The sequence below is a fragment of the Dipodomys spectabilis genome, unplaced genomic scaffold, assembly GCF_019054845.1.
Source record: "Dipodomys spectabilis isolate Male_0828 unplaced genomic scaffold, ASM1905484v1 ptg000401l, whole genome shotgun sequence".
In the NCBI taxonomy this organism is placed as follows: domain Eukaryota; kingdom Metazoa; phylum Chordata; class Mammalia; order Rodentia; family Heteromyidae; genus Dipodomys; species Dipodomys spectabilis.
The window spans coordinates 226,336-240,875 of NW_024871078.1; positions in this window are offsets into that span (position 1 = coordinate 226,336).

The following is a 14,540-nucleotide window of genomic DNA, read 5'->3' on the forward strand; positions in this document are numbered from 1 at the left end:
CCTAGGCTCTGAGTTCAAGATTCATAAACACACACACACACACACACACACATGTGCACAAACATACACGTACACACGGTAACATCCTTAGCAGTTACCAATGGCTCATACCATCAATCCCAGCTACTCAAGAGAATGAGCTCTTACGATGGCAACTTGAAGCCAGCCCTGGCAGGAAAGTCCATGAGACTCTTCTCTCCACTAAACTACTAAAAAAGATGAAAGGTGAGCTGTGGCTCAAGTGGTAGAGTGTTAGCTGAGTGACAGTGGCTAGGCCCTGAGTTCCAGCTCTGAGATGTTTTTTCTTAATGGACACCCTTTCCATCCCCATCCCCACAGACCATAAATCCAGATTTTGGTCATCCTATATCTCACTTCCGCTCCTGCCACTTCCACAGCACTTCCACAAGTGGCCAGTGTGTGGCCAGCACTGGATTAAGAAGTGAACATACACAAGAGGGGCATCACAACATCAAGGCCAATGCCCCAGAACATTGAGGTATTGGCCATACCAGTCTCTCATCCCCCAGTTCCCTGGCCCAGGAATCTAAAGTCTGTGCCTCTGTATTCTGGGCATCTGGCATCTGGAATTGTCTAAAGGACTTACAGAGGCCCAGCTGGGGCCAAAAGACAGACTTTCCTGTGGTAAAGTACATTGACATTTCCTAGACACCGACGGATACTTCCAAGCCACCTTGGCCTCACCTCACATGTAGCCCTGGATCCTCCTTGCTTGGCTAGCTTTCAGTCAGCTATCAGGTTCGAGTTGGCCAGAGCCACTGGCAACCACTTTTCCCCCACTCCACTGCTTGCCTCCAGGGAGGGACATGAAGCCAGAGGCCCAGCAGAGGAAAAGGACAAGACATTGCATGACTGAGCCCCCGCCCCCCCCCACCCTGTGGCAGGGGAGAAACTGTGCCAGCCAGCCCTGCTAACCCAGAATCCCCTGGAGGTTGCCAAAGATATGGACAACTGGACTTGGGTCCCAAAGAAAAGCTGGAATATGCAAGTCTCTGGCAATTTAAGACATATTGTAGACCCTGATAGGGGGCTAAAGGCAAGGTTGCTGCAGAGTAGGGGCACCATCTGAGGTCAGAGAGAGGCAGACAGGAACCCAGGAAGGGGACAGAGAAAGATGAAGGAAAAATACACACACACACACACACACACACACACACACACACACACACACACCACATGAGTAGCCCAAGGCCTCAGCAGTTCCTGAGCACCTGAACATCCCAACCCTTGAGAAGATGGCACTGCCATCCTCAGACCAACTGTAGACAAAACTGAGAGCCTCTCACATGTCTGGAATGGCTCATGACACAGCACGCCATTTCCTGCTCTACACACCAATATGTAGTAAACGCACCTACCTTATTTTTGGTTGTTGGTCATGGGGTTTGAACTTTGGACTTTTGCACAGTTCTTCAGCTCTTCATTTGAAGGTGCATGCTCTACCACTGAAGCCACAGCACCACTTCCAGTTTTCTGGTGGTTCACTGGAGATAAAGTCTCACAGATTTTCCTGCCCAAGCTGGCTTTGAAACGCAATCCTCAGATCTCAGTCTCCTGAGTACCTGGGATGACAGTTGTGAGCCACTGGCAGCACCTGGTTTCAGCGAACTTCTTACACCCAGGGGAAACCCAACTTGTCAGGCCACAAACCACATGTAACCCTTCACTTCAAACTTTGACACCAGCATGCAAAAATTTTCTTCCATGGATGGAGAGAATATAATTGACACTACCCTCCCCCTCCTGTTCCCATTCACCCATTCACCCACTCCCTGCCTAAGAAAGGCCACGACTTCTGGAGTTCTTGGTAAGACAACGCCCACCATGGTGTAACTTTACACTGGCAAAACTGGGGAATTCTTAGAAATGACTGTACACTAAGTCCAGCAGCTGGTCTCCCAATCACAGCAACCCCACTCCTTCACCATCTCTTGCAGGCAAGGGGTGTCTTTCTTTCTTGTTATTTTTTTTTTGGTTGAGGAGCTTGAACTCAGGACTTGGGTACTGTCCCTGATGATGAATTTTGCTCAAGGCCAGTGCTCTACCATTTGAGCCATGGTGTCACTCCTGGTTGCAGATTGGAGATGAGACGGTCATGGGACTTTCCTGCCTGTGCTGGGGAAACAAGATCCTCTGGATTTCAGCCTCCCTAGTAGCCAGAATGAGAGGCATGAGCTATTGGCACATGGTTTATGGTGTTTTGTTCTGTAGAATTTCCAACTAGTCCCCCTCTAGACACTACCAACTGGTCACTCCTCTAGATCCTTCAGGGACAGCAAAGGAGAGGCTCAGAATCTGGGTAGGGCCATAGGCATTAAAGGGTCCCTTCCACATCAATACCTCTCTCTAAGCTCCCCTCTGCCTCCTCTGGATGGCCTGGTCATCTGGGGCAGATCAGACCAACTAGGAATTCTAGGGCCTGCCCTTTATCCCCCCCTCCCCACCCAACTGGTATTTGAGGATTTCTGGGGCCAGCTGCTCAATTTCCTGGTGGAAGATGATGAGAGGGTTGTTGATAACTGGGTCCAAGGGGTGCCAGGGCAGAAGGTGTGTCCAGCTCCCCTCTGTCAAAGAAGGAGACACACAAAAAAATGGATGGATCTACTAAGAGCTACAGGGCATAGCCATCCAGCTGTCACCAAGGTCCCTCAGAGTGCTGTTTTATGTTGATAGTCCTGGGGCTTTACTTTGGTGCCCGGCACTGTACCCAGGCTTCTTTTGCTCAATGCGAGGGCTCTTCTACCTGAGACACGGTGCTACTTCTAGCTTTTTCTGTGTATGCAGGACCTAGGAATCGAACCCAGGTTTTCCTGTGTGCTAGGCAAGCCCACCACTGCTAAGACACAATTCCAACCCTGGATAACTGTTCTTCTGTAACCCCTCGGGCCTGTCTCAGGACAGTCTTGCACATCTGTACCGAGTTTCTCAGCAGCAGCCCTGGCTGGAAATGAACATACTCCTCTATCTTGTCCTTTATGTATAGCATCTTAACTCTCTGTGCTTCCTGTCAGATCCTCCTTGGTAAGCAAGACCCCTTTTTAAGTGCTGCTTCTAAGAAGCCTGCTCCAATCACCCTGGCAGAGTGGGGGGTCTTCTCTGCTCTGCAGGCTGTTGGCCTTGTCATGCTCTGCCTTCCTGCTGGTGTGGGTTGAGAGCACACGAAGGGGAAGGCCTGGCTTCCACCACCCAATTTCTGAAGGCTCTGATACACTACCCAGGGACTGGTGCTGTATCACACTCCATGAGAGGCCACTCGAGGCCGAGGCAGTCTGGGGCAACAAGATGGGTCCATTTCTTTGTGTGGGCTTGAACTGAGGATCTGGGAGCTGTCTCTCTGAGTTTTTGTACTCAAGGCTGGTGCTCTACCACTTGAGCCAAAGCTCCACTTCTGACTTTTTGGTGGCTCCATGGAGATAGTCTCACCAGCTTTCCAGCTTATGGCTGGCTTCAATCTTTGATCCTCAGATGTCTGCCTCCCAAGTAGCCAGGATTTCAGGTGTGAGCCTGAGCCAGAGGTGATAGGCACCAGAGCCTTTCTTTTGAGCTTCTGTTTATTTCATGTCAACTAGCAAGCCCTAGTTTAAATACTCAGTTACAGGAAATCAAGTTCCTCTCTTAGGTCAGTTAATAATCCAAAGGGATAAAATGTCTTTGGAAAAGGCTAGTCTGAGTTTGCCTGGGTGAATGTGTGTGAGTGTGTTTGTGTGTGTGTGCGTGTGTGTGTGTGTGTGTGTTTGTGTATGTGTAAGTTTCGGGATACCTACCCTATCTCTTCGGTGCCTCATCCTCCCAAAGGTGAGTATATCCAGGATCCCCACCCCAAGGAAGGCGGGTAGGGGAGGGTACATAAGGTCATATCGAGTGGAATGATCTGAATTCTATCCTGCAACTGAAGCCTGGAAAGAAAATGGAGAGAAGGAGAGGTTTAGAGGAACATCAAGAGAAGCCCATTACCTTTGGCTATAAGAACCAGAGAGAAGACTGAATCCATCCTTTTTGGTAGTAAGATAACAGGTGCCACAATTCATTTATTTCATTACTTTTTTTTGTGAGTCCTAGCGCTTGGATTCAGGGCCTGGTTGTCATCTCTGAGCTTCTTTTACTCAAGGCTGAGGCTCTATCCACTTGAGCCACAGCACCACATCTGGCCTTTTTTTTTGTGGGGGGGAGGGTTGTTCGTTTATGGAAGAATTTCACAGACTCTCCTGCCTGGGCTGGCTTTGAGTCATGTCCATCAGACCTCAGCTTCCCCAATAGCCAGGAGGATGTGCGGGAACCACCGGCACCTGACCACCACCATCCATTTATAATCACCTAGGGTCAGTGCTGGACCACCTGCGCTGCACTCCCCCCTTGTTGTGTGTGGGAAGCAGACATGGGTGGGTTTGATATTTCAACAGCCTACGTACCTTTGAGCATTGTTCCAGGTTAGTCTGATGGCAGCTTCTTTGTCATACACAGTAATAATGGCTCGTCACAAGAACAAAGGTCCCCCAGGAGGTGTCAGTTCTGGGGTCTTTCCTCTTCACACCACCTCCACTCGCTGAAACGAAACACCCCAGCAAAGCAAAATAGACATGGAGTGAACTCACTTTCTTATAAACAGGGTCTGGCCAGAAAGGTAGCAGTGGGGAATCCTGATCCAGACCAGGCTGAGCATATATTCTCTATCTTGGAAATTCCCAAGACAGAAAGTCTTTGCTCAAACGGTAGAAGACCTTAAGCCTTGAATTCAAACCCTAATATACCAAAAAGAATCAGAGGCTGGGTGCCAGAGGCTCATGCCTATAATCCTAGCTACTCAGGAGGCTGACATCTGAAGATCACGGGTCAATATTAAAAATAGGGTTGGCCTCGCCCATCAGACATCATGATGAGAAGACCCAAAGACTGACCTATAACAGTGGGCTCCATACTAACAGGGCTCTCATCCTTACTAAGTGCTGGCCATGCTCTCTGTCCCACTGGGGAGCCACCCCCTGTGGGCATAACCCCCACGTCCTTCAAGCTCCCTCTGCCACCAACTAGGCCCAAGGGAGTAGATAGCTCCAGGGCACACAGATCCCTTGGTCTTATAATTTAACGGTACTGAGTCCCCATCAAGCATCTCACCCTTCCAGGTCCCCAGACCTCAGCCACAAAGCCCATGTACCTCCCCCAAAAAAGCAGTCAGAAGTTACCAAAGGGTCCAGCAGTCCTTGTTACAGCCCACTCTACACACACATACACACATACAAACACACACACACACACACAAACACACCTGATAGGGGTGGTTCATGTTTGTCTTCCTTGCTACTCAGGAGGCTGAAGTTTGAGGATCACGGTTGAAAGCCAGCCCATGCCAGAAAATCTGTGAGGCTCTTATCTACAGAGAACCACCAAAAAGCCAGAGGTGGAGCTGTGGGTCAAGTGTCAGAGCAATAGCTTTGAGCACAGAAGCTCAGGAACAGCACCTAGGCCATGAGTTCAAGCTCCAGGTCTTCTACCTCCAAACACACACAGACACAGATACAGACACAGACAGACAGACACACCTACACACCCACACACACACACACACACACACACACACACACACACACACACACACACACATGGACAGCCCAGCCCAAGGCTTCAACAGTTCTTGAGAACAGAACCATGAACTCTCTCCATTAGGATCACATCCCACCCTCAAGAAGTTGGCACTACCCTCATCAGACCTACTATAGACAAACCAGTAAGCCTCTCACATATCTGGAATGTCTCATAGTCCAGCATGGCAGTTCCAACTGTACACACCGCTGTGCAGAAAACTTAGCCCCTTCTTTTCTTGTAGATGGTCATGGCGTTTGAACTCTGGGCCAGGGCACTGTCCCTTAGATCTTCAGGTGTTCACTCTCCCACTTGAGCCACAGCATCAATTCCTGTTCTCTGGTGTTCCATTGGCCTTCAAGTCTCACAGACTTTTCTGTACAAGCTGGCTTGGAACCACGGTCTTCATATCTCAGCCTTCTGAGTAGCTAGGATGACAGTTGTGAGCCACCAGGGGCTTTAGGCTTCAGCCACCTTCGCATACCCAGAGGAAACCCAACTTCATCAGGCTACAAACTTCTTGCAACCCTTCATATCAGACTTTGTCACCCAGCATCCAAATCCATCCTTCAATGGAGAGAATACAGACACAACAATCCCACCAGTGCACCCATTCGCCCACTCCCTGCCTGCCACAGGCCATGTCCTCTTGAAGCTTTGGCTTCAAACTGGGGAAAAATTGGGGAGGAAATGTCTGTACAGTGAAGCCTGGTCTCCCAACCACAGCACCCCCACACCCCCCACCCCACACACCTCTACCATCCTTTGCAGGCATAGATTTTTTGCTTTTTTTTTTTTCCATTGTGGAGCTTGAACTCTGGGCCTGGGTGCTGTCCCTGGGCTCTTCAGCTCAAGGCAAGCACTCTACTACTTGAGCCACAGCACTACTTCCAGTTTTCTGGTGGCTCGTTGGAGATAAGAGTCTCAAGGTCTTTTTTTGATAGCTTTGAACTGTGATCCTCAGATCTCAGCTCCTGAGTACCTAGGATGACAGCCATGAGATACTGGCACCCGGCCAAAGATACTTTTCCATCCCTTTCATTCTATCCCCTCAGAAAACTGAGATCTGAGGACTGCAGTTGGATGCCACCCTTGGCAACAAAGTCCATGAGAACTCTTTATCTCCAATTAAACACCCAAAAAAATTGGAAGTGGAGCTTTTGTTCAAATGGTAGAGTACTACCTTTGAGCATCAAAGACAAGAGACAAGACCCAATCCCTAGTTTCAAGTTTTTTCTCGCAAAGACCCACCCAAGAAAGGAAAGCAGGTGGGCACACGGGAGCTCAAAGCTCACACAAAATACTCAAGCCTCCCAGAACAGACCCCATCCTGCTCTGATTCTCTATATTCTATGTCCTACATCATGGCAGTCTTAGATGGGACTGACCATGCACCAAGTTAGGACGTTCAAGTACAATCTCACACTGAGGATCCCCTGATCTTATCAACGACTCAGGATCTCTCACTGTCCTGCCTTGACACTGAGCAGCAAAATGAGTTCTAGTTATCCAACCACAGGATGTGAATATGAAAGGATTTCTCAGCCAAGGGACTCAGACTGGAGGGCTCTAGGTCCCTCTCTCTCAGGAAGGAGAAAAGGGCTGATCCATCGCAGCAATGTTCTTTGGTTGTGAATTTCCTCAAAGAAACAACCCTGCTCAGACCCCATTGCCTTTTGTTTTCCCACCAGCCTCTACCCAACCCTGCCCCACCTTCAGTCAGCCCTCTATGAATCCCAGATCTGCCATGTAGACTTAAGTCTGAGCCAGCAAAGAGACCCACCTCTGCCTCTGAGAGTGGCAGACACGTGGTCCTTACGCCCCCTAGAGGAAGCCTCGAAGTAACTCAGGTCCCTACTTCTGTCCTCATTCCCTGGCTGTCCTGTGCCAGTGGTCCACTTACCTCTGTCTCTGGTGTAGGAATGAACACCGGAGGTGTCATCTTCAGATTGAGCCATCGAAAGTCCCAGTCCCCAAGGGTGTACTCCACAGGCACCCTGAAGTGGACGACAGCCAGGCAGTCAATGGTGAACCCAAGGTGCTAGGACTCTTAATAGAAGTGTGGCTGGGTCAAAGACTGTATAACTGGTGGTCTATGTTGTCTTGCAAGGTCATGGCCCCAATGTCCTGACACACCTGACCTGGGATCGTCCTCCCTTTTCATCTTCCTGCTTATCCTTTGCCCTGCCCTTGACACTCCCTCACCCCAACACCCAACACCTCCCTAGCCCTTAGACACTTTATTATCTGACCAGAAAATAAACTTGCTGGGGCCCAGATGACTGAAACCTGGTGACCCACCCTGAGCCCTAGTGTCTCCCCGAGGCTGCTTCCCCCTGCTGTTGGTTTCCACAGAGCTCCTAGATGTCATGAAGTTGCTGAAGGCTCAGTGGCTTAGTCCTACATACTGGCTTTAGGCTCTGAAATGTTACTCACAGAGATTGTGAATGGTTGGCTCCTTTGATCCAGGGACTCCAAACCAAGGCTCGCATGCTCTCTTCTTCCTTCCTTTCCTTTTTTCCCCTTCGTCCTTCCCTCCTCTCTCTCTGTTTCCTTTCTTTGTCTCACTGCTGGCCTTGAACTCAGAGCCTGGGTGTTGTCCCTGAGCCTTTTTACTCAAGGCCACCAGTCTATGTCTTGAGGTACACATCCATTTCTGGCATTTTCTTTTTGGTTGTTAGTTGCATTAGTGGAAATTGCCAGCTTCAAGAAAAAAACCTGGAAAAGGTGGCATTTCACTTGTCCCAATCAATCTTAAAGGGTTCCAAAGTCAGTGGTCCCCTTTTCCTTCCAGGCAGTCTGGAGCAGGTTACAGAAATTGGCGTTCAGAGAGCCCTAGCTAACTGTTACAGCCTGATATTGAGCAAGCTCCAGGAAGGGAAACACACTTACCTACCACTGCCCAGCTGGAAATGGCCAGGTGGGACACTGATTGGAGACTGCAGGACTCCAGGGAGGAATGCACATGGATGCACTGGCCCAGGAGGGAATCCATGCCACCAGTGAGGGCCCAGATCCCCCTTCTCAGATGCCCACAGACACCATCAATGCCCTGGGTAAGGTTCTCCTCTCATCCTCGGTTGTGGTGAACCTTTTGCCATGTCACAGCGTTCACCACTCCCCAGACACTCCTAGCTACACAGCCCCTGCCCTACTCCCACCTATCTTGTTCCTTAATTATGTTTGGCAGACACATTCTCAACCCTTGAATTAGCTCCAACTATATACATGAGAGCAGAATGTCTGGCTGGATGAGTGAGCTGTGGTCCCACTAGCCTCACAAGCCTTCTGGCTGAAGACAGAATGATAGGTGTCCACTCAGTTCACACAGGCCTCCTAGGAGAGACCCACGCAGGTCCAGCAGCTACTGTGGGCTACAGGAAAGGGGAAGAGGGAGGTGGAAAGAGGTGGAAATGAATATATACTGAAACCTTCCCCAAAGGAGCCATGAAACAGTGAAGGAGAAAACAAAAATTGTGGCTGGGCTCATACTGGGCATTATAAAAAAGAACAACAAATACACACATACACACAAATAAAATGCTTTTGCTCTTTTTAAATATGGTGACTTAAATATATTTTCATTTCTATCATCTCCCTGCTCTCCCAACACACACACACACACACACACACACACACACACACACACACACACACACACACACACAAATCCAAACTGGTCACAGAACACTCACCATGCAGCACCTGCAATATGCCAACTGATCACTCACCTAAGCACAGTCAGGCTGTACAAGGAGAAAGATGATCTCTGTCTGTCTGTCTGTCTGTCTGTCTGTCTGTCTGTCTCTCTCTCTCTCTCTCTCTCACACACACACACACACACACACACATACACACACATACACACACACACAGAGACTTAGAGCAGTGCCTCTCCTGAGTTTGTTGGTTCCTCATCTGGGCAATGTACAAGCTCAAGCATGGGGTTTCCCTTTTAAGAACCAGGGGCTCCCACCCAAGGGGAACACCATTCTAACAACACAGAACCACCCTGCCTCTCCCTTTCCCCAGGGCCAAACCCTTCCCATTGGGAACAACCACCCTTGACTCCCCATTCACCAAAACCCTACGCCAGGACACTGTGTGAAGGAATGCCGAGACAGGTGACTCCTCAGAGCCGGGACAGAAAACAAAGCAGGTGGTCATGGTGCATCCAGAGGGCTGTCTGACCTTGGGTGGGAGCGTTGTTGGGGAATTTGATGGGATCCTAAAGGCTACATACATGGATGGACTCCCTACTTGTTGGGAGCTGACAGTAAAGCTCCAAGGTCATCTTGACCCTTGTGCTCACTTGAAGGCACGTACAAGGAATTGGCTTTCAAGAAAAACACCAGGTGTCCAGGTTTGCCTTGCTATGTCTGTAGAATTTGCTTTACTTTCTAGCAGTTAACCTTCTCTTGTTTCTTTCTGCACCCTTTTCTTAAAGACTTTTCTTGCTTTTCTGCACTATGGTGATCTTAGGTTACCTCTTGACTTCTAATAGTATAAATAAGGAGAGTTAAAAATAAACGGGGCTGCAGTCTTGAGCTGCAGACCTCCGGACCCCATCCTTTGTCTTATGTCTTTATTTTTCCATCCTCGCCCCCTAAATCAGGACTTCCTATCGTTGCTGGCTGGTTCCGGCACCTACTTCCAGCCTAGATGCTTCTGGGTGACTGGGGAGGACTAGGAGACCAGATGGACCAGGAGCACCAGCAGAGGCTGGCAGAGCTGGGAAATTTGATCACCCTGTGAGTACTGTTCACAGCTGTGGTGGGGGAAGGACAGGACAGGTGTATGTGTTTCAGAGGGGGTGTGTTCCTCCCAGATAGTTACCTTCTATCTGACCCTCAGTGCCCTCACCTCCCTAGTGGGCTTGTCTGGGACCCTCCTCAGGTGAAAGCGTAACTTAACACAGAAGACAAGGGTTCACACAGCAAGGGAGGCCTATCTTCTGCATCCAACACCCATCACCTCCAGCAAAAAGGAAAAACCCGAGAAGGCAGGTGTGGAGGTGCTGCTTCCCACCTCTGACTAAAGCCACAAGGTTTCCACCAGGGAGAGGAAGGGTGCAGATGTGGCTGTGTGGCTTCCACTGCTCTAGGCCAAGGGTTCTCTGGTGCCCCCTCCGCACCCATCCCTGCATCTGCCCTTTTCCTGGATACTGGCCACTAGGGATGGGGGTGGGATCCCAGGGTCTACACCCATCCCCCACTCCTGGGGCGTATTTGTGGCAGAGCCAGGGTGGACTGTTGGGCACAGGAGAGGCCTGGGCAGGATTGGAGAGAGGAGGCAGGAGGTGCTCTGGGTCTGCGAGGGAGGGAGGAGGGAGAGGGTTCGCAGTGTGTGGGAGTCCCGAAATGCGGGCCCATGTAGAGGCCACTCAAGCCTGCTGGTGGGAGAAGCTGTAGGCAACGGCTCTGGGTGCACCCAGGCCCGGAGTGCAAGGACCAGGGGCCGGGACCGGGTCGGGGTTGCAAGTCAGCCAGGGACCTGACATCTCCGCTGGGACAATGCGAGAGGGCACTGATCTGAGCCCACAGAGCCATGTTTGAAATGCTGCGCTGCTGGGAGGGGTAGAGGCAGCTGCAGGCAGGCTGCACCAGCTGCCATGCCTACCATCACCGCTGCCACTGCCTCCTCAGCTGCTTGCTTCCGCTGCCTCCACAACCGAAGCCGCCACCATGCTCCCCATGCCAGATTCAGGGCAGCCATGGCCGCTGGGCCCCCATGGGGCTGGCCAAGGTGATGTGCCTGCCTTGCTGGCTCTGAGTGCTCTAGGCTCCTGTCCAGGACTGTGCTTTGATTGCAGCGGCCACCAGCCACTGAAAAGGCTTCCCCTCCTGCTTGTGCTTGCTCTTTTCTCTGCTCTCTCTCTCTTTGCTCCCCACTCCACTCCTGGGCCACCATGCAGGTGCAGCTGCTCCTCCCCATCGCTGCAACCACAGCGCACCCCAGGGACACGACTCCTCCTCCATTAGGCCTCCCTCCCCCCTAGGGCACACATCCTACTCCTGGCTGTAATCACAGCCCTGACTGGGCTCTAAGGCTTCCAGGCCATGGCAATTGCAGCCTTACCTCAACTTAGCACTTCCCCCCAACCCCAGTACCTGGCCCAGGGATCAAATCTCTCCTCAGCCCCACCGCTGGAGGAGACTTTCCTCCACCTCCTTCACTCCACATACTAAGCAGGTGCATGGTGACCCTCATGTGTGTTTGTGTGTGTGTGATTGTTGAGGATGACCTCTCAAGGACTCAGAACATAGCACCCTTTGGGATGACTCAACACACAGCACACTTCCAAAAACAGCACAAAGTACCCGTGCAAAGGACTCAGCACACAGCTCCTTATGAATGACACAGCATATAGTACCCTGTGTAGAGTAATTAGCATTCAGCACCCTTTGAAGGAGGGAGTCCATAGCTTGCAGTGTAAAGGACTCAGCACATTGCATGTTTTGAAAATTTCAGCACATAGCACTCTTTCCCAGGGGCTCATTACATAGCACCCTGTTTTAAGACTCCACACACAGCCCTTTGGAGGGCTGAGTACAAAGTACCCCGTGTAAAACACTCAATGCACAGCACCCTTCAAAAACTCAGCACATAGAACAATTTTGAAGGTTTCAGCACATACCACACTGTGAAAGCACTCAGCACACAGCAATATATGAAAGACAGTGCAGAGCACCCTGTGTAAAGGACTCAGCACACAGCAATAAAAAAACTCACCTCATCCCTCTCTTCTCAAGGGCTCAGCACATAACAGGACCCTTTGGGATGAATTAGCACACCACACCTTTTGAAGGACTTGGCATACAGTACGTCGTGTAACAGACTCAGCACACAGCACCCTTTGAAAAACCGAGCACGGCCCACTCTTCTCAGGGACTCAGCACATAGCACCCTTTGGGATGACTCAGTAAACAGCACATTTTTGAGGACTCAGCACAAAACCCCCATGTGGGAAGGACCCAGCAAATAGTGCTCTTTGAAGGACTTAGCACATAGCTGTATGTCACAGGTTCCGCTTTCATTAGAATTAGGGTGCTTTCTTCAGTATACCCATTCTTCGGAAACACGTCACAAATCCTAGTAGTTCACATTTAGCCAACCTGTGTTTTATGGGGAGGGTCAGCTGGGGGCTTGAACTCAAAGTTTAGGGGCCCTGTCCCTGAGCTCTTTGGTTCAATGCTAGAGCTCTACCATTTGGAGGCACAGCTCCAATTTTGGTTTTTTGGGGGCTGTTCTTTGACAGGTCTTATGGTGATAAGGAAGGCCAAGTTGGGTTGTCTGTGGGCAAAGGCTCTTAGCTCAGCCTGGAGCTGACCTCTCTCTTCCTTGTGCCCCTGGGAAGCTGGGCCTCTTGGAGCTCTCTTGGGCTAGGGTGGAACAGACCTGCTCTGGCATCAGCACCCAGGGTGAGCAAAAGTCAGCTCGGCCCTGGTCACTTCTCAAAATTGAACTCTAGAGGACAATGGCACAGGACCTCATATCCTGCATCTGGCCACCAGGGTGCAGGAGTCGCCCACCATAGGGATTGTACCTGTGAGTTGTGTTTACTATTGCTTCCCTGGGGTCTCCATCATGCTTCCAAGTCACCCGGGACAGGAAAATCCTTGAGACACTTACCTACAATTAACAATCGAAAAGCAAGTGGGGCTGTGGCTCAAGTGGCAGAGCAGTAGCCTTGAGCAAGAAAACTCATGAATAGAGCCTAGGCCCTGAGTTCACACACACACACACACACACACACACACACACACACACACACACACACACACCACATGCATGCAAGTAGAGATTTCTACACTGCAATCTTTGGGTATTCTCTACTTTTCCCCCACTAAGCCTGGTGGCTGCTGGCCTGGGTGTTTGATGCATACACCACTACCTGGCATCTTCAATTTTGGGGAACAGAATGGGGAGAAGGTCATCCTTATCCGATCCCAGCTCCTTGATTTGGTTATGGTCTATCCAGGCCCTTTGGAGCTCCTTTACAAAACCGCCAAGATGCCTTCAAAAGTCATCGCATACTGGGCACTGGTGGCTCATGCCTGGCATCCTAGCTAATCATGAAGCTGAGATTTGGAGGATCATGGTGCCAAGTAAGACTCTTATCCTCGATGAACCGTCAGAAAACAAAACTCGTCCTGTGACTCAAGTGGTAGAGTACCAGCCTTGAGAATAAGAGCTCAGGGAGGGTGTTCATGGCCAACAACAACAAGGAGAAGCTTTGCACGTTGGCTTTGGGATTGGCATTGGCCAAATATATTTGTAATTTTCAAGTGCTCCACAACAAAGCAGTGCCTCCTTTAGTCCCTTGCTGGTCCATCTTGTCTCAACCCCTGGCCTTGTCCATGCTTTGGGTCAGCATGGCTCTGGATGGAAGGGAGGGCTCCAAGGAGGAAGATCCCAGAGCAATCACCCCACCTCCTTCTGCCATGCTCACCTTGCTGCTTCTGCTCTTTGCCATAGACCTTCTTCCTGGAATCCATCCATGAGGTCATCACCGCCAACATAGTGGTGAGGGGTGGATCTGGCCTAACTCCAGGCAGTAAGCGGTGGAAGTAGGTCTGGGATTAGGAGCTTCCACCCTGGGTGTGGGCTGAGCCCAGGGTTGACTTTTATTTCATCCTGAGCCTTGCAGTGGTGAGAAGACAGTGTAGACTCCACATTGAGTCAGGTAAGATTGGAATCTGGAGGACCCCTTGTGTGGGGGAGGATGTGGGGCTCAGGGAGCCACTGTTGTTGATACTCCTCTCTCGGGACTCCACACTCCCTCCCTCGTTCCTCAATGGTAGAAGAGAAACTTCAACTAAGGATGTGGGAATAGGGGGCGGGGAAGTATTTTGGTGTGAAGCAGAGGTGCTTCATATTCATCCTAGCCTCTACTTCCCATTTATCTGAGGAATGACCATATGGGTTTGGGAGTGGTGAAT